The 21,025-nt window shown below is 42.4% G+C and overlaps 1 protein-coding gene across 1 annotated transcript in view; it reads right to left on the reverse strand.

The window, feature by feature from the left end:
- The window catches only part of ATXN7 (ataxin 7), a 118,314-nt gene that overhangs the window by 96,458 nt on the left and 831 nt on the right, over positions 1-21,025 (reverse strand). The window contains exon 3 of the mRNA XM_030206337.1: positions 2,820-2,914. The gene's annotated coding sequence lies outside the window, so the exon portion shown is untranslated. The remainder of the gene's footprint in view (positions 1-2,819; positions 2,915-21,025) is intronic.

Raw genomic sequence — 21,025 nt, forward strand, 5'->3', positions numbered from 1 at the left:
CCTATGGAGTTTGATTATTATATATTGAAATTCTTTTTTCCATTTGATGTTGCATACTAATGATGTTTTAAACCTATCTACAATGACCCTTGCAGAAGGAAAACTGTATAAATATAAATATTTTTAAAAACTATCCATCCCTACTACTACTACTTATTGCTATAGCGCTACCGGGCATATGCAGCGCATCCATCTATAAATGCTACTTTCAAAAGTAAATTTCCTTTGGACAGAAAACCAGAAAGGTGGCCTTATAAGGCTTTATAAATTCAAGCTAATTCTCATAAACTGTCACTGGTTAAACACATGGCTTTCACTGCATTCATGCGCATATCGGTATTAGATACCAAAGGCTAACATGGAAAAAAATATGAATTTTATTTTGGTTCTATGCAATCAAATATATACTATTTTTTTCCCCTCAATGGGTAATACAAAACACTGGTTAAAAAAAAAACAGAAGATAGTCACAATAATTCTATTTTGGGGCCACTTTTCATACAACAAAAATCTTACTTACGCAAGGCAGAAGAAATGATGCAATAAGCTTCACTTTTTTCAAATACAAAACTTAATATATGGCCAAAGACAAGACATATTAAAAAAAATACAACCTTTACATTTCAGTTGTAACACCATATTATATATATATATATACAGTGGTGGAAATAAGTATTTGATCCCTTGCTGATTTTGTAAGTTTGCCCACTGACAAAGACATGAGCAGCCCATAATTGAAGGGTAGGTTATTAGTAACAGTGAGAGATAGCACATCACAAATTAAATCCGGAAAATCACATTGTGGAAAGTATATGAATTTATTTGCATTCTGCAGAGGGAAATAAGTATTTAATCCCTCTGGCAAACAAGACCTAATACTTGGTGGCAAAACCCTTGTTGGCAAGCACAGCGGTCAGACGTCTTCTGTAGTTGATGATGAGGTTTGCACACATGTCAGGAGGAATTTTGGTCCACTCCTCTTTGCAGATCATCTCTAAATCATTAAGAGTTCTGGGCTTTCGCTTGGCAACTCGCAGCTTCAGCTCCCTCCATAAGTTTTCAATGGGATTAAGGTCTGGTGACTGGCTAGGCCACTCCATGACCCTAATGTGCTTCTTCCTGAGCCACTCCTTTGTTGCCTTGGCTGTATGTTTTGGGTCATTGTCGTGCTGGAAGACCCAGCCACGACCCATTTTTAAGGCCCTGGCGGAGGGAAGGAGGTTGTCACTCAGAATTGTACGGTACATGGCCCCATCCATTCTCCCATTGATGCGGTGAAGTAGTCCTGTGCCCTTAGCAGAGAAACACCCCCAAAACATAACATTTCCACCTCCATGCTTGACAGTGGGGACGGTGTTCTTTGGGTCATAGGCAGCATTTCTCTTCCTCCAAACACGGCGAGTTGAGTTCATGCCAAAGAGCTCAATTTTTGTCTCATCTGACCACAGCACCTTCTCCCAATCACTCTCGGCATCATCCAGGTGTTCACTGGCAAACTTCAGACGGGCCGTCACATGTGCCTTCCGGAGCAGGGGGACCTTGCGGGCACTGCAGGATTGCAATCCGTTATGTCGTAATGTGTTACCAATGGTTTTCGTGGTGACAGTGGTCCCAGCTGCCTTGAGATCATTGACAAGTTCCCCCCTTGTAGTTGTAGGCTGATTTCTAACCTTCCTCATGATCAAGGATACCCCACGAGGTGAGATTTTGCGTGGAGCCCCAGATCTTTGTCGATTGACAGTCATTTTGTACTTCTTCCATTTTCTTACTATGGCACCAACAGTTGTCTCCTTCTCGCCCAGCGTCTTACTGATGGTTTTGTAGCCCATTCCAGCCTTGTGCAGGTGTATGATCTTGTCCCTGACATCCTTAGACAGCTCCTTGCTCTTGGCCATTTTGTAGAGGTTAGAGTCTGACTGATTCACTGAGTCTGTGGACAGGTGTCTTTCATACAGGTGACCATTGCCGACAGCTGTCTGTCATGCAGGTAACGAGTTGATTTGGAGCATCTACCTGGTCTGTAGGGGCCAGATCTCTTACTGGTTGGTGGGGGATCAAATACTTATTTCCCTCTGCAGAATGCAAATAAATTCATATACTTTCCACAATGTGATTTTCCGGATTTAATTTGTGATGTGCTATCTCTCACTGTTACCAATAACCTACCCTTCAATTATGGGCTGCTCATGTCTTTGTCAGTGGGCAAACTTACAAAATCAGCAAGGGATCAAATACTTATTTCCACCACTGTATATATATATATATATATATATATATATATATATATATATATATATATATCAGTTAACTATACTCCAACCTATTGATCTAAGTCATTATTCACTCAGTTCAGCTCTATAGTAATATGTTGCATCTGCTTTTGAAGTGTAGAATTTGTTCTGCTCTATAGTATTAGAAATATTAAATTATCAAAAAGAACCCCCCCCCCCCCCAAAAAAACCCACTACTATCTGATACACTTAAAATACAACTATTAGCACCAGCTTGTGTTCAACTCCATTTTATTTCCTACAAGTTAAACCTGCAGCATTCAGCAAAAAAAGACCATTAACTACTTATGAAGATCCAAAATGGTCTTTTCTTCCTTATTTGTGAATTTCCTTGTTTTGAACAGCCATTTCCTTTTGCTCCGTTGCACCCTGAATAGGGATGTGGCACCATAAGTACACATCAGCAGCTACCAGGGAGTTCAAGAAACAAGCCTGGGTCTTCTGCATTGACAGTTAAAAAAGATAAAAAGCTCAAATAGAGAGAGCATCTTTTGCTTGATATACCACTTTATGAACCAAAAACCCTACCTTTTCTTAAATATGACAGCAATCCTGTTTGTATTATCAGTTGATCTTCATTTGCTTGTACCATGAAAGCTTTCGCTTCTAAATTATGTTTAAATCTGAAATGGAGAACAAGAAAGACGTTTATCAGTACAGTGTCCATCTGAAATTTGCAAAACAGTGACAGTGTGCAAATTTTGCAAAACTTCCAATAACTGAAATATTAAAACAATTCCAGTACTAAATGAATGCTGTATGTGCAAGTACAGTGAATCTGGTCAAGAATGGAATTAATCTCATTCAGAACCAGTTTATCTTGGGGTTCAATGAAACCTGCAACTCAGCTTAATTTGTAGTCTGTATACAAGAGCGGCTACTGAGTTTTGTACTGCTTTTCGGAATGAATAGGTAGAATACAAATCTGAACCTTTTGCTGAGTACCAAAAAGACACCATGCTTGGCTGCCTGCACAATTATCTTCCAATATTACTACTACTTAACATTTCTAAAGCGCTACTAGGGTTACGCAGCGCTGTACAATTTAACATAGAGGGACAGTCCCTGCTCAAGGAGCTTACAATCTCACTATCAATGGCTTAAAAGCAGCATTTCCCCAACTTCAAGCTAAGTACCTCATAAGTCGATCAATTTCAACCAAGTACTCCTGACCTCTGATCAGCAGATATGTTTATTTCAAACTCTCTACCACCAGCTCTGGCAGATATACATTCAAAAATTGCCATTAAAAAAAAATAATTCTGCGTTCCTCTGCCTTTCCCTTAACTCTCTTGCCAGGGTCTCCTGGCCATTTGGCATTTCTTTTCTCTCCATATGCATCATGCATCTCTCCTCTGTGTACATATCCCTCCCCCCCCCCCCCCCAAAAAAAAAAAATGTTTAGTTTATTAGCATTGCTATACCGCCTTTGCTAACTTAGCAGATCAAAAGCAGTAAACTTAAAATTAAAACCAAAACAAATGGAAAGGAACCACAATATTCATATAGGAAAGAATAGAAATGCCATCCATGCCAGTTGAAGTCAGGAGTAGAGAGGGGAACATAAGCATGAGAAAGAGGGGAGGGAGCACACACACACACATATACATACACACACATCTATTCATTTTTTTTAAACCTTTTTGAATAGCAAAACCAGCTTATTCTTTGCTTTTCAGAAATATATTTTCCATATTATTCCCCTTTTTAAAAAAGGTCAGCAAATAAGATTTAGGTGATCCCCTTCCCCTGGGCGAACCCAGTACATCAAGCTTTTGAGTTATATTTCATCACATCTAACTTGTTTGCTGACCTTTACATGTGTGTATTTTATGGAAATTATATTGCTTCATATTATCCACTGAATTCTGTACTGTATTACGAAATGTGTAACTAAATATTGTTTTATGCATTCTTGAAAATATACGTCAGGAGGCACAGGGTGAGACTAGAATTCAGAGCAACAAACTGATCAGCAGGGAACAATATTCTGACGTTATTACTAGGACCTTTGATCATAAAGCTTGCACTTTCCTTTCCAATAGCTGTTTTATCTCATCTCTTTCAATCTCGTTGTTTGGGTTATGCATTTGATATACTGCCTTTCTGTGGTACTACCAAAGTAATTTACATATTACATTCAGGCACTTTCTTTGTCCATAGTGGGCTCACAACCTAAGTTTTGGTACATGAGGCAATGGAGGGTTGCATTAATTTTCTGTTTGGTTTCTAATGTCCCTTTCATGCACAAATTCATGGCATAATCATATACAGTACTGAAAAAATAGCCCTAAGCAATAAAATAAAATCTAAAATGTAAAAAAAAAAAAAAAAAAACTTGTCTAAAGAAATTTGCACCTCAGACTGAGAAAAGCTTGTAGCTTTGAGCTCATGCAGTTTACAGTCTAATAATACAAACAGAAGCAGAAAATTCAGAAGACCTACAGCCCTGTTTAATAAACAGCATGCGCTAAACGCTAAAATCATCCACCTATGGCTGTCTCTAGCATTTAGCACATGCTAATTTTAAGCACCCGCTAAAAACGCTAATGTGTTTTATCGTACCTATCATGTTGCAATCTATTTACCAAAAAAGGGGCAAAATATTTGTAAAATGGAACTATAAGCATCACAGAACAGCGAGGTTTTACCATGTCTATATTGGAATCACAAACAGAAGAAAATCAGCAGCCAGCCAGCAAGCCAAACAACAAAAACCAAGACATTAATTGAAGGTTATAATAGGTTATATATAATAAACCTTCAAGTTTATTAGAAATGTTTGAAATGTATTTTTTGGCTGGCTGCAGCTACATTTTATGAGACAAGAATACTGCATGTAACTTATTAATCAATGCAAAATATTTTGCTATAGAGCAAGGTTTTAGGTATGTTTCGCTTCAGGTGATAATGCCTGTTGTCAGGGCAAGATCGTCTGTCTGTCCATCTCTACAGAGATGATGTGTAAAGACCAAGGAACAGGAGACCATAAGCCATAAGAATGCATAAGATTGTGGGGTGAACTGGCTAGAGATAAGCAGCCTGTAGAAGCCAGCAGATTTCCTCCTTTGAAACAGGAGCCGTGTGAAAGAGGAGCACCTCTGTAGCGGGCAGTCCAGGCTCCAACTGCTAAACAAGTAAAAGTCATGGGACAGCACAAATTCACGGCAGGCAGGGAACCCTGGCACTGCCTGCTGAAGACATGAAACGTGCAGGAGAGCAGGTCACAGCAGCAAGTGAGGAATCTGGACCACCTGCTAAACAAGGGCATATACAGAAAAGGCCCCAATGATTCCCTCCTCCACCCCTCACCGACTGAGTTCATGGCGCTGCTCCTTTATCTTTCTGTACACTCACACGACCCTTCCCCCAATCCACTCACTTACTCAGCCCCTCTGCCTCCAATAACACAAGGTGAGGAAGCAATTCGACAAGGTGGTGGTCACGGCCAGAAGGATGCTAGGCTGCAGAGAGAAGGGTATAACCAGCAGAAGAAACAGATATTGATGCCCCTGTACAAGTTGTTGGCGAGGCCTCACTTGGAGCATTGCGTTCAGTTTTGGAGGCTGTATCTTGCTAAGGTCGTAAAAAGACGAAGCAGTTCAAAGAAAAGCAATGGAAATGGTATGGGGTTTGTATAGCAAGATGTATGAGGTGAGACTTGCTGCCTATACCCTGGAGGAAAGAAGAAACAGTGGTGATATGATACAGATGTTTAAATATTTGTAAGGTATTAATCCACAAACAAACCTTTTCTAGAAACGGGAAAGTGGTAGAACTAGAAGACATGAATTGAGGTTGAAAGGGGGCCAACTCAGGAATAACTTCAGAAAGTATTATTTTTTTCATCGAGAGGGTGGTAGAAACCTGGAATGCCCTCCCATGGGAAGTGGTGGAGATGAAAACGGTAACAGAATTCAAAATTGTGTTGGATAAACACAGAGAAATCCTGTATAGAAGGAATGGATCCAAAGAAGCTTAGTGGAGATTAGGTGGTAATTGGGAAGCAAAGCCAGTGCTGGGCAGACTTCTACGGTCCGTGCCCTGATCGTGGCTAAATAGATTTGGATGGGTTGGAGTTGAGCTTTTCAAGGGCTTCGATGACAACTTCAGAAGTTTTAGAACAAGGACAGTGCCGGGCAGACTTCTATGGTCTGACCTGAAAATGGCAAGGACAAATCAAGATCAGGTACACATGTAAAGTATCACATCACACCTTATGCAATGAATTTATCTTGTTGGGCAGACTGGATAGACCGCACAATTCTTTATCTGCTGCCATCTACTATGTAAGCAATTTACAAAACTAAAAATTATAGGAGCATTTTATATGCGGTTGCTCCTTCCTTTCTCTTGGTGGGAAGTTTTGCGGGGACACAGGAGATTCTTCCCCCTCCTTTGCCAAAAAAGGAGAACTGCTCCTATAGAGCTAACACGAATTTTGCATACGGATTGGATATTCAATGTCTGGCTATGTCCAGATATCAGCATTAACCACTTTGCTATTTGCCAGTAAAAGGCGGTATATAAAATAGAATAAACCATAAATACTTAGGTATATGTGGACGGATAGCACTTAACGGGATAAATGCAGATATTCTACCCTTAAGGACTAGATTCTACATATCACGCCTTCAAAAAAAAAAAACACAAATTCTACATATCATGCCTAAAGAAGCACAAAAACAAAATATGCCTAGGCGCGCATTCTATTAAGTACGCCTAACCCACCCAGCATTAAGAGAGGGTTTGAGAGATCAAACTGAATTTTGTAGAAACAAAGATTTTTTTTAATGGGGGGAGGGGGACCAGGATGGACTTGGAGAGGAATGAGGAAAAGGAATAATTTCTATCTTGCTGCTGAATGGAATGATGAGACACAGCATGAACACAGACACGATGCAAGTTTTACAGTGAATGTCAGCAGTAAATCTGAGAGAGACTTGATCATACTCCACATGCCCTGGCTTAGGAGCGAGGTTCATTCCTGTCATGGTATGTACAAAAGTAACCCATGTTTATTGCTGCTGGGGCAATTTCTCCAAAGGAGAAATTAGGCCTTAACCTGATACATTTTCTATTAGTCCTTCCTGCTATTCCAGAACCTGTGGGATAGCTGTGTCCCATCAACCAGCAGGTATAGATAGATGTCTCGGCACAGTTTTCAGTTTTCTCTTGGCATCCAGTCCAGCTCCTCAGTATTTTATGTAGAAAAACAGTAAGGAGAAACTCAGAATATACATAACCACCTTAAACCCCTTGCTAGCCAAACACTAACCAGACAAGCAAACATGTGCACCTCTCATCTCTGGACAATTTGTAGAGAACAAGAGATATGCAGGAAGCACCACACAAGATGACAGTCATTATTTGACCAATTTCTTCACACCAACTAAACATCTCAGAAACCTCAGGCAGGCCTCTGGAATAGTGGGAAGGACTAATGGAAAGGAGAAATTAGGTCTTACCTGATAGTTTCTTCCATTACATTGCTTCCCACTATTCCAGAACATGTACGATGTTTAAAGAGCAATCCCTGGAGCGGGTAGGATACTGGCACTGCCGCCACTCTGATGGCCGAAGCGCCAAAACTGGTGTCTGAACGCACTGCAACGTCCACACTGTAGTGCTTGACAAAAGGTATGCAACATTGACCACATTTCCACCTTGCAAATATATGTCAGAGACAGATATACACCTGAGGAGCAATAGTCTCCATCAGCCATCTAGCAACAGTCTGTCCAATTTGCGAAACTCATTCGCAACTTCCAGATATAATGAGGACTCTATGCATATTGGGAAGCTTCAAGGAAGAATACCGAGCCTCACTGTCATCTCTGTGAAAGGACAGAAGCACCACAGATTGGTTGAGATGAAATGCCAATATCACTTTTAGAAGAAAGTAAGGAAACATGCACATGGAGACCTCAGTCGCTAAAGCAGAGAAAGTGAGCTCAAGCTCCAAAACACTACATGCCAAGGCAACAGCCAACAAGAATGCTGTCTTTAGCACTAGATCTTTCAAGGAGGTCATCTGGAGTGGCTCAAAAGGAGGCTTCTGAACAGCCCAAAGGAATAAATTAAAGTTCTACTCTGGACACAGAATACAAAAAGAAGGCCGCTAGCAGCCCAGTCCCTGGAAAAAAAAACCCCCACCAACGATATCCAAGTGAGCCACAAGAGACGTCTTCGGTAGTCGTCCCCTAAAACAGGCCACAACTGCAACCTGAACTTTTAGAGAACCCAACGTCAATCCTTTCTGAAGACCTGCCTGGAAAAATGCTAGGACATGCACAATCTGAACAGAGAAGGAAGGCTCGAAACACCAGCCCTCGAATGTCCTCCACATCCTCGCATACGTCATAGATATAGAGCATTTCCAAGCATGAAGCAAGGTAGAAACGACCAAATAAGAATTACCCTTTTCATCTTAACCGAGCCCTTTCAATGGCCAAGCCATAAAACCAAAGGGGCATGGATCCTCCATGAGCACCGGACCTTGCTGCAGTAGGCCATATATCTGCAGAAGATAGAGGATCTCCGTCCAACATTCGGATCAGATCCGCATACCATGCCCTCTGTGGCCAATCCGGGGCTACAAGAATTATACAGCTCCAGTGCAATGCGATCCTTTTTAACACACAGCCTACCATGGGCCAAGGAGGGAAGACATAGTAGATGTATCTTCAGCCAGGGCAGCAGTAGTGCACTGAGACCGGTTCTTTCCAACGGCTGAAGAACTTGGGCACTTTGTAATTCTTTTTCATTGCCACTAAGTCCAGAATCCCCATTGTTCCAGTATCAGCTGAAAACCCATTCTCCCAGGTCCAAGGAGTGCCTGCTGAAAAAGTCCGCCTCCACATTCCAGGATCCAGCAATGTGGGCTGCCAACAAGCAGAGAAGATTTTTCTCTGCCCAATTCAAGTGGGAGGCTGCCCCCTCCACCACTGGATAGCTGTGGGTCCTGCCTTACTTTTTGATATAAGCCACCACCGCTGCATTGTCAGAAAAAAATCAGATCAGATCAAGGGGCCCCTGCTAGAAAGGAAGTGAAGTTGTATAAGGCATTCTGCACTGTTCTGGGTTCCAAGCGATTTATCGACCACTGAGACTCCTGTTTCATCCAAGTCCCCAGTGCCAGATGGAACTTGTAATGAGCTCCCCAACCTGACTTCCTGACATCTGTTGTCATCACTTCCTATTGTGTTATCAGAAAGGATGCTACGACAGTCAAATTCCTGGGTGACAACCACCACTGCGTACTCTGTCTGGCAACCAGCATCCAAGGAGATGAAGGTCGGAATCCTGTGACATCAGAGACCAGTGGCTGAGAACAGACTTCTGTAATGGCTAAATATGAGCCCTTGTCCATGGCACCACTTCCACTGTCACCATCACTGACTCCAGAACCTGGACCAGCCTTGATCGAGAAGAGGAATCTGTTGAACCAGCTTCAACCTCCTGCATTCCGTGAGGAAGATCCTCTCCCTTGCTGTGTTGAATAAACACCCAGATACTCCAGCATCTGAGATGGAGGTAGTCTGCTCTTCTCAAAATTGATCACCCAACTCAACGACTGCAGACGATGGGATAACTTTGCCCGCTGCCGCCATATTGTCCAAATAGGATGACATACGAATGGCTCATTGAGATATAGGTGAACTCCGATTCCCTGGTGCCGAAGGAAGGCCTGCCACCACCACAATAACCTTGGTAAATGTTCTTAGTGCCATGGCAAGACCGAATGGCAAAGTCCTGAACTGGAAGTGACGGCCCAGCACTGCAAAATGTAGAAACCTCTGATACAGTAGCCATATGGGTATATGTAAGTGCGCCTCCTTGAAATAGAGGGCAGTTAGAAATTCTCCCACTTGAACCACGGCTATGACTGCTTTTGGTATTTCCGTGCAAAAGTGGGACACACTGAGGAAGCAGTTTAAACCTTTGAGATCTAAGACAAGATGAAAGGTACCTTCCTTCTTTGGGACAATGAAGTAGATGGAGTATCTGCCTTGTTCCTGTTCGGCCTGTGGAGCCAGAACAATGGCCCAGAGCATGAGTAAGGAATCTAGTGTAGCCTGGACCTCGACCGCCATGGTTCCCTTTCGACAAGGAGACTGCAAAAAGTGTGGAGCGATAGGGCGGGAGAACTTCAACTTGTAACCGTTTGTAAAAATATCCACAACCCACTGGAATGATGTGATTTTGGCTCACTCTTCCTGAAACTCCTGAAGACATCCACTCAACAGAGGAACAGAAAAGAGTGAACCAGCCTCACATCATTGCAAAGTTTGGGAGGCATTGGGTGCTCTAGTTAACTGAGATGAGGACATCCTGTCTGCATGAAAGGGGGACTTCTGACCAAATTGCTGATGACCAAGCCATAACGTCTTGAAATCAAGAGAACCCTGAAGATGGATGACCAGAGGCTTCTGGTTTATCCTCCAGCAACCGCTATGGCATAGTGTCCCCCAGTTCTTTCACTAAGTTCTCCAAATAGCCACTTGACCTGAAAGGGCAGTTTAACTAGACGTGACTGACACTACATCTGCTGCCCAATGCTGTAATCAGTTGCCAACATGCCGTGGCAGCCAAAGAAATATTGGAGCCTGTAACCTATATCACCATAAATTTAATCTGACAAGGAGAGCAACTGCAATTCCAGCTGGGCATTATAGCGCCTGTCTTGTGTTGCAGACTGCTGATGCCACTTCAAGCATGCTTTTGCCATGAACAAGCTGCACACTGTCACTTCAAGGCCCAAGGAGACCACTTCAAAGGCCTGTTTCAGTGAGCCTTCTAGCTTCCTATCCTGTAGGTCTTTTAGGGCAGTACCCCCCCCCCCCCTTCCACCGGCAAGGTGGTCTTCTTAGTCACTGCAGTAACAAGGAGTCCACTCTGGGAAGCTGCAATTTATCTTGCTCCTCCAAACCCAACGGGTAGAGGCAAGTCATGACTCTTCTCACTCTCAGCCCTGTGTCTGGTGAGACCCATTCTGCTGTAATCAGGTTCCGAATGTCTGGATGCATCAGGAAGGCCTTAGAAGGACCTCTAAAGGCCCCTCATGATCGGAGAAGATGGAACTCCTGATGCCAAAGCAGAAGGCTCCTCAATGGAAAGCACCACCAGTGCCTCACAAATAAGAATACCAAGCTCCTCTTTATGAAACCTCAGTATTTTCAGATCATCTCTCTCTTCAGAAGGGAGCTCTCACTCCTCAACAGTTCCTTCAACGGTGGCTCCTCTGAACAGAACGAGACCACATCAGATAAAGAGGGAGAAGCAGAGACAGCCTCATCTGCCCACTCCTGGAGGTCTAAACAAGATCTCTTAGGAGTTGGAGGGGCAGTGAGGAGAGAAACTGAAGCACATAGCAGCAATTCTGACTGTCCCTGCTTTAGTAAATAGGCCTGGGGGTAAGAGCAATATAAACTCTGGAAAAAACAAAGATCCCAATACAAATTAATGCTCTGCTGGACCCCGAGGCTGCAAAATGGCAGCTGTTCTCTGCATGTGATCACACAGAGGCTGTTCTTCACTGCCAGCTGGCCCTGATAAAATGGCACCTGTTCCAACATTCTTCTGCATCAAACTGTGAGCGGCCCTGCAGGAGAAGCTTAAGTCCCTAGCATATTCAGATGCTGCGCCAAATCCGAAGATGTGCTGCCACCAACCATTTCCTCTGCATTTCACGGGATTCTTGGCTTGCAAGCACTGCAACGCTGGCCAGTGGGTCCCACAGCAGGAATACCACTTACAGTGGTGGAAATAAGTATTTGATCCCTTGCTGATTTTGTAAGTTTGCCCACTGACAAAGACATGAGCAGCCCATAATTGAAGGGTAGGTTATTGGTAACAGTGAGAGATAGCACATCACAAATTAAATCCGGAAAATCACATTGTGGAAAGTATATGAATTTATTTGCATTCTGCAGAGGGAAATAAGTATTTAATCCCTCTGGCAAACAAGACCTAATACTTGGTGGCAAAACCCTTGTTGGCAAGCACAGCGGTCAGACGTCTTCTGTAGTTGATGATGAGGTTTGCACACATGTCAGGAGGAATTTTGGTCCACTCCTCTTTGCAGATCATCTCTAAATCATTAAGAGTTCTGGGCTGTCGCTTGGCAACTCGCAGCTTCAGCTCCCTCCATAAGTTTTCAATGGGATTAAGGTCTGGTGACTGGCTAGGCCACTCCATGACCCTAATGTGCTTCTTCCTGAGCCACTCCTTTGTTGCCTTGGCTGTATGTTTTGGATCATTGTCGTGCTGGAAGACCCAGCCACGACCCATTTTTAAGGCCCTGGCGGAGGGAAGGAGGTTGTCACTCAGAATTGTACGGTACATGGCCCCATCCATTCTCCCATTGATGCGGTGAAGTAGTCCTGTGCCCTTAGCAGAGAAACACCCCCAAAACATAACATTTCCACCTCCATGCTTGACAGTGGGGACGGTGTTCTTTGGGTCATAGGCAGCATTTCTCTTCCTCCAAACACGGCGAGTTGAGTTCATGCCAAAGAGCTCAATTTTTGTCTCATCTGACCACAGCACCTTCTCCCAATCACTCTCGGCATCATCCAGGTGTTCACTGGCAAACTTCAGACGGGCCGTCACATGTGTCTTCCGGAGCAGGGGGACCTTGCGGGCACTGCAGGATTGCAATCCGTTATGTCGTAATGTGTTACCAATGGTTTTCGTGGTGACAGTGGTCCCAGCTGCCTTGAGATCATTGACAAGTTCCCCCCTTGTAGTTGTAGGCTGATTTCTAACCTTCCTCATGATCAAGGATACCCCACGAGGTGAGATTTTGCGTGGAGCCCCAGATCTTTGTCGATTGACAGTCATTTTGTACTTCTTCCATTTTCTTACTATGGCACCAACAGTTGTCTCCTTCTCGCCCAGCGTCTTACTGATGGTTTTGTAGCCCATTCCAGCCTTGTGCAGGTGTATGATCTTGTCCCTGACATCCTTAGACAGCTCCTTGCTCTTGGCCATTTTGTAGAGGTTAGAGTCTGACTGATTCACTGAGTCTGTGGACAGGTGTCTTTCATACAGGTGACCATTGCCGACAGCTGTCTGTCATGCAGGTAACGAGTTGATTTGGAGCATCTACCTGGTCTGTAGGGGCCAGATCTCTTACTGGTTGGTGGGGGATCAAATACTTATTTCCCTCTGCAGAATGCAAATAAATTCATATACTTTCCACAATGTGATTTTCCGGATTTAATTTGTGATGTGCTATCTCTCACTGTTACCAATAACCTACCCTTCAATTATGGGCTGCTCATGTCTTTGTCAGTGGGCAAACTTACAAAATCAGCAAGGGATCAAATACTTATTTCCACCACTGTAACTACCTCTATGGGAGTTACCATTCACCATGACTGTCACAAGCACAGCACAAAATGGCCCCAAGCAGTGAGTCGGGATCCCTCCTACACCAGGTAGAACTTGCAGCCTTCCAAGCAATTCCAGAGTCAAACTAGTCAGACTTACAAATGGTGGCTGCTCCCCCAAGCTCAGTCTCCACAAGTCTTACCCCAGATGAGAAAGGATCAAGAACAATATTCTGTACCACACTCTCCAGTGAACCTCCTTTTTCTAGCACAGCAACCTTTAAAAAAAAAAAAAGAGAGCTCCACAGGAAACAGGGGAGAGGTTAAGGGAGAAAAGAAGTAAATTCATGGGGCACCAAAGACAGTGATCTGAAGACCTCCAGATACGACTCTGCAGACTCAAGCCATCCACAGAGCTCAACTGGGGACCAGTTGACCAACTAGACCAGGAGCAAATTGCTTGGAACAAGAGACTGAAAAGTGTGTCCATCCACCTGCTGGAGATACAAAACAAAGTTGAGCTAAGGCATATCACTCTTGGCATCTATTCCAGCTTCTCAGTATTTTCTATCTCCACCTGCTGGTAGCTGGATCAACTATCCCAGAGGTTCTGTAACAGTAGGAAGCTACTTAATGGAAAAGAAGATTGAGGGGACGTAATGCAGCAACTGTGCAAGAAGTCTCATGCTTGCTCATAGAAAGCTGCCAGATTCTCAGAGTTCCAAGCTATCCATGCTGATGCCAGCGGCCAATCCAGGCCAAGGGCACCTGGCGAGCTTCTCAAACGTACAAACATTCTATACATGTTATTCCTGGAATTGGGGATTTTTCCCAAGTCCATTTAGTAGTGGTTTATGGACTTGTTCTTTAGGAAACCATCTAACCCCTTTTTAAACTCTGCTAAGCTAACCACCTTCACCACGTTCTCCGGCAACGAATTCCAGAGTTTAATTATGCATTGAGTGAAGAAAACTTCTCCGATTTGTTTTAAATGTACTACACTGTAGTTTCATCGCATGCCCCCTAGTCCTAGTATTTTTGGAAAGCGTGAACAGACGCTTCACATCCACCTGTTCCACTCCACTCATTATTTTATATACCTCTATCATGTCTCCCCTCAGCCGTCTCTTCTCCAAACTGAAAAGCCCTAGCCTCCTTAGTCTTTCTTCATAGGGAAGTCGTCCCATCCCCGCTATAATTTTAGTCGCCCTTCGCTGTTACATTCACGCACATAAGCATGCTGTGTGCACTCAGTAGTAGTCTAGAACGCACAGTATGAAACGTCAAAGGGGTGTTCACAGGGAGGAGCACATGGGTGGATCCCACACTTACAGGCTACACTTATAGAATACTAAGGGCCCTGTTTACTAAGCCATGCTGTAGGTGGGCTGACTTTTTAGTGCACGCTAAAAATTAGCACACGCTAACGATAGGGACACCCAATATATTCCTATGGGTGTGTCTATCGTTAGCACATGCTAACAAAGTTTAACATGCCTACAGCGCAACTTAGTAAACAGGGCCCTAAGTCACAAGCTAAAATGGAACATTAACATGTTCACATTTTCACCTGCTTTTACATAGCATAAGGAATAGCATCCAAATAATGGCACACAAATGCCCAATTTACGTTCTATTCTGTAACAGACTCTGGATGCCCAGATGCCACTATAGAATTCATGATCACCATTTTGGCACCCAAACTAGGGAAACCTTTATAGAATTGCCCCCTAGGTGTCGGCCATGACTCCCTTGCTTTCCACGTAGACTGTGAATGATGCCTGTACCTGGGAAAGCAGAAGACCAGACTTGGGGAATGAACCCGGCACTTCCTACACAGCTACACATAGCATCACCATTGGGCCACCAAGGATCTTACAGTCACCATCCACAATATGAGGGCTGCAAACTTTATCCTACTTCCTTGTCCAACTGAAAAATTGAGCAATAAAAATGCTGACTACTGAATAAAACTAAGATTAAAAAAAAATAGTAAGACAACTAGCAAACAGGCACACAGAGAATAGTGGCTAGCAGCTCTGTAGAAAGTAGTAACCAACAAAGAAAAACAAACAATCAGGCCTAGACAAGATATGCAATGTGGGAAAGGGTTAAAAAGGCTAGGACATTAAATGTAGGTAGCAACACAGTAAACAATGGCAGATAAGGACCATCCAAGCACAGTGTTTAGAGTTGTAAATGCCTTACTGTGCCAAGACCTCCACTCCTTGTTTTGGGTTGAACCACTGTTCCGTGCAGGTTTGCCCACTGCTTCATATGCACATATGAATATACACACACGCACACAAACACTCCTGACAACAAACAAAAAGAATTCCTGGCTGCACACTCCTAAACTGGAATACTCTTCCTGTGGAGGTGGTAGGAACAAAAACATTGATATAATATTAAAAATGCATGAAAAGTGAAAGGAATCAAAGAACAAGTCGTTATGAAGCTTCAGACAGCCCAAAACACGGCAGCCAGACATATTCGGGAAAGCAAAATACGAAAGCACCAAACCGCTAAGAGAGAAACTACACTGGCTTCCACTAAAGGAACGAATTGCGTTCAAAGTATGCACCATGGTCCATAAAATTATAAATGGAGAAGCTCCGGCCTACATGTCAGACCTCATAGACCTACCTGCTAGGAATGCTAAAAGGTCAGCACGTACATTCCTTAACCTCCACTACCCCAACTGCAAAGGATTAAAATGTAAGTCCACCTACGCAACCAGCTTCTCCTACATCTGCACACAGCTATGGAACGCGCTCCCGAATACCATAAAGACAACGCAAGATCTAACCATCTTTCGCAAACTACTGAAAACGAAACTATTCATAAAAGCATACAAACAACCATCCTAACTTCTAAACAACAACAACGAAGACTGAGACCAAAACGAAATAACCACTGCCCTACACTATTACTTCACCATAATACCATCACCTGAGCAACTACATAAAACCGACACCTACACAAGACCACAATGTATTCTTCTACTACACATATACGCACTTATTTGCAAACCACGTGTTAACAAGTACACAATTACACAATGCATTCTTCTACCATGTATGTACGCACTTGATTGCAAAATCAGGTGCATATCTAAAGTCCGGAAATGGCAATAGCCATAACGGCAAATGTAAGCCACATTGAGCCTGCAAATAGGTGGGAAAATGTGGGATACAAATGCTACAAATAATAATAATAAAAAAAACAAATTCCTTGGTACTCTAAGGGGGTCTTTTACTAAAGGTTAGCTTGAGTTATTTGTAGCAGGGCCCATAGGAATAAAATGGGGTCCTGTTGTAGATAACGTTACTCTTTAGTAAAAGACCCCCTAAACTAGGCATAAAAGTAGTGTAACCTGCACAGAGTAGAAGTACAATCGTGGCCACTTTGCTGCGTAGACAATGCACCATTCAGGTTACTTGCAATCAATTACTATGTTACTATGAGACTCCACAAGGTTGTAATCTCTTCACCAAACTAAGGAGAAAAGCTTTTACGAAGCTGCAGCCCTAAAAACCCCTTCTTTTCCATTATGTATCATTTATGGCCATGTGCTAATGTTACTATTCGCGCATGACCATTTTAAAAAATTACTGTACGACACTTACTGCTACCTATTTAGGAAGTTGTGGCCATGTGCTAACCAGTTAGCATGCAGTAATATAATGTGCTAACTGATTAGTGCATGAACATCCATTCTCCGCCCCCAACACACCAAAAAAAAAACCCAACAAAAAAAAAGAATTTATGCTCAGTTAGTGCTTGCACGCACATGCCATAACTAACTCGGAACACTTCAGTGTGTCCCGCATTAGGTGTGTGCATGAATGCCTAACACAGCTTAGTAAAACAACCCTTACGTTTGGTAGGGAGGGGAACAAAGTCAGGCTCTAAAATTCACTAATACACATGTAAAATCTTTAATATCCACTACAACAATACAGATGATCAATACAAGAACTCAGGGCAATGGCACAGTCAAAGGCCTCACTCTCACTCAGTCTTAAGAACTATTCAAACTAAATTTATTCAACAAAAGTCAAGAGGCTGTAATAGAATATCTCCCAGAGAGGTCCCCCAAAACAGAAAACCAAACCAAGAGTTCTCAACATTTATTTTATTTAATGCATTTGTATTCCACACATATACTACGCCGATTATAAACACACAGTCTAAAGACAAACGAAATACAATATAATACAAAACAATAATAAAAATACATACCAGAGAGAGGTGTATAGAAAACTGAAAGGTTCTGGCAACTGCCTACTACAGTTGAGGCAGGTCACTCATTGTGCCTGCCAGAAAGAGAACTGTAGCTACAGTCAAACATTATCTTACATATCAGCTCAAAAATTAAAGCTAAACACCTGGTGTTAACACTTTACTATGGGGAAAAGCCTGCGCAGAATTTCCCCACCTGCAAAAGTTACGGACAAGGACCAGGAGAAAGAAGCAGTCAACCTGGCAACTCACATGGATCCCTTTTTTCTTCCTCCTCCCCTCTAGTATTACTTTTTTCTACAGTGCTACTAGTCGTATGCAGTGCTGTACAAGGGACAGCTCCTGCTTGAAAGGGCTTACAATCTAATGAGGACAGACAAACAGGGCAAATAAGGGATAAGGGAATTACTAAGGTGGGAATGATAAAACATACATGGGTACTGTACAAGTGAACAGGGGTCAGGAGTTAAAAGCAGCATTAAAAAGGTGGGCTTTTAGTCTAGATTTGAAGATGGCCAGAGATGGAGCTTGATGTACTGGCTCAGGAAGTCTATTCCAGGCATATATGGTGCAGTAAGATAAAAGGAATAGAGACTGGAGTTGGCAGTGGAGGAGAAGGGTACAGATAAGAGAGATTTATCCAATGAACAGAGCTCCCGGGGAGGACTAAAGTGAGAGATAATAGCGAAGAGGTACTGAGGAGCTGCAGAGTGAACGCACTTGTAAGTCAATAAGAAGAGTTTCAACTGTATGCGAAAACGGATAGGGAGCCAATGAAGTGACTTGAGGAGAGGGCTAACATGAGCGCTGCAACACTGACGGAATATAAGTCGTGAAGCAACAGATTGAAGGGGAAAGAGATGGCTTAGTGGGAGACCTGAGAGAAGCAAGTTGCAATAGTCTAAGCGAGAGGTATTAGAGTGTGGACAAGGATTTTGGTAGTGTGCTCAGAAAGGAAAGGACAAATTTTGGTGATATTATAGGGAAAGAAATGACAGATTTTAGCAGTCTGTTGGATATATGCAGAAAAAGAGGATCAAAGATAACCCTAAGATTATGAGCTGATGAAACAGGGAGAATGAGAGTTACCCACAGAGATAAAGAATGAGGGAAGAGGAGATTACAGCAAGGTTAAGAGAAAAGCAATTACACTTGGTCATGTCCTCCTCTCAGGCCAGAGAACTAGAGGATGACACGGCTCAATTTGCAACCATTTCAGCTAAACTGGGGGGGGGGGGGGGGGGCGGGGGCAGACAAACCCTAGGGAAGGTGGAGCCTGCACAATGATACTGCTAGAGTGGGGAATGATAGGCACATAGCAGGGGAAGCCAAGGCATATGATATGAACAAAATTCCCCTATTTTAAAATTTTGTGCACAATTCCCTTAGAAATATAACAACATCTGCATCAATAAATCCAGTAAACCCCAGATCCTGGAGAGTGCCCCACTGCTCTCCTGGGATGTCTAGAATACCAGTCTACTAAAAATGCTGCCCTCTCCTACATCCCAATGGCTTGTTTTTCTACATTTTTCACGTGTACTTTTTTTTTTTCTTTCAAAAATGACCTGAAAAGTTAAAAGTGGAGGAACACTCAGTCCCTAAGTACACGAGCTAAGAGAGTCCAAGAAGTAGAGTAGATATGCTCTTCCAAAAAAACAAGGGAGACATCAACTCAACAGGGTGATCTTTAGTGGAACAACTTTTTTTTTGGGGGGGGGGGGGGGGCATTTTTGCTGACGGAAGCTATTGCATGTTTACAGACTTTGGATCTACCTTGTTGATTTAAAGTTGCATGTTCTTTTGGAAACGTTGTCTACTTTTGTACAACGAACAACACGAGATTCCTGATCCAGGTGTTTTGATGCCAAAACACAGCTGCTGTGTTGAGTCTTTTAAGATGTTTCAATAAAGATCATCCTGTTGAGTTGATGTCTCCCTTGTTTTTTTGGAAGAACCTATCTACCCTACTCCTTAGGCTCTCTCTTAGCTGGTGTACATAGGGACTTAGTGTTCCTCCACTTTATGTGGTTGTCTCCATCTTTCCTGAAAAGACAAACACACAGAGCACAAAACCTTGTTACAAACATTATTTAAAAAAAAAAAAAAAAAAAAAAAAGGTGTTTTGTAGTTTTGAAAATGATCATGTTTAGCACAAAAAAATCCCAAGTCTGATCTGGACGTCATATCGAAAATGCCCCTCTATGTAACTTTGTAAGTCTAACTGCTACGAAAATGCGCCCCTATATCTAACTCATGCCGTAAAAAATACTTCCATATAAATTTTACATATTAAAACAAGTTTATCAGGCACACCAACACATACCAAAGGCAAAGCTGCTTAAATTTGCAAGGAGTTCAAAACCAGGGAAAAAAACAACAACTATATTCTTTATAGCTGGATTAACTATGTGGAACACTTTCTCTGGAAATGTGCCAAATGATTTCATTACTGATGTTTAAAGAACAGTTCAGTTAAAAAACACATTTGTTTCATAAGGCATTTTATTCTAGAATCTAATTACTCCACATGTAGTGTTTCCTTTTATACTTTAGAGTTACGGTACATTATATGTTTTTTCTATTATTGTATATTATGTTTTTTTGTTTTTGTTTTATGAGCATTAGTTGTAACCCATTTAGATGAGCTGGATAAGCAGAATATAAATTTGATAAATATCAATTTAACATTTGTTATAATGAAGAATCAGGGGTCAAAATATGAAACGTCACAGTAGGCGCTGTTTTTACTAAAGCTGGCTAAAGTTTTTAAATAAAATCTAGATTCAGTACTCCTAGCAAGACAGCAAATGAGGCTGATTATCCAGATATAGTGGAGAGTGCCGATGCTAACTGGATGGTTATCCACAGGGCCGGTGCAAGAGTATTAAGCGCCCTAAGGCGAATCTTCAGCCTATTAATCCGTCCAATTAATTTTCAAATGCTTAGCCCACTAACTCCTCCCCTTAACCAAAGGGTTTTGATAATTATCATGATGATCCTACAATAATATGCATAAATTAGACATCATGCTTTTAAAATACAAGGGGAATTTTGCAAAAGTCAATTACCCAGGTAAATGGGCTATCTGAAATTTAACTATGCCCTTTTCTACAGGAAAATATGTATTCCAATGGTTCCTTCAGTTTATGT

The sequence above is a fragment of the Microcaecilia unicolor genome, chromosome 6 (assembly GCF_901765095.1).
Source record: "Microcaecilia unicolor chromosome 6, aMicUni1.1, whole genome shotgun sequence".
Taxonomy (NCBI): domain Eukaryota; kingdom Metazoa; phylum Chordata; class Amphibia; order Gymnophiona; family Siphonopidae; genus Microcaecilia; species Microcaecilia unicolor.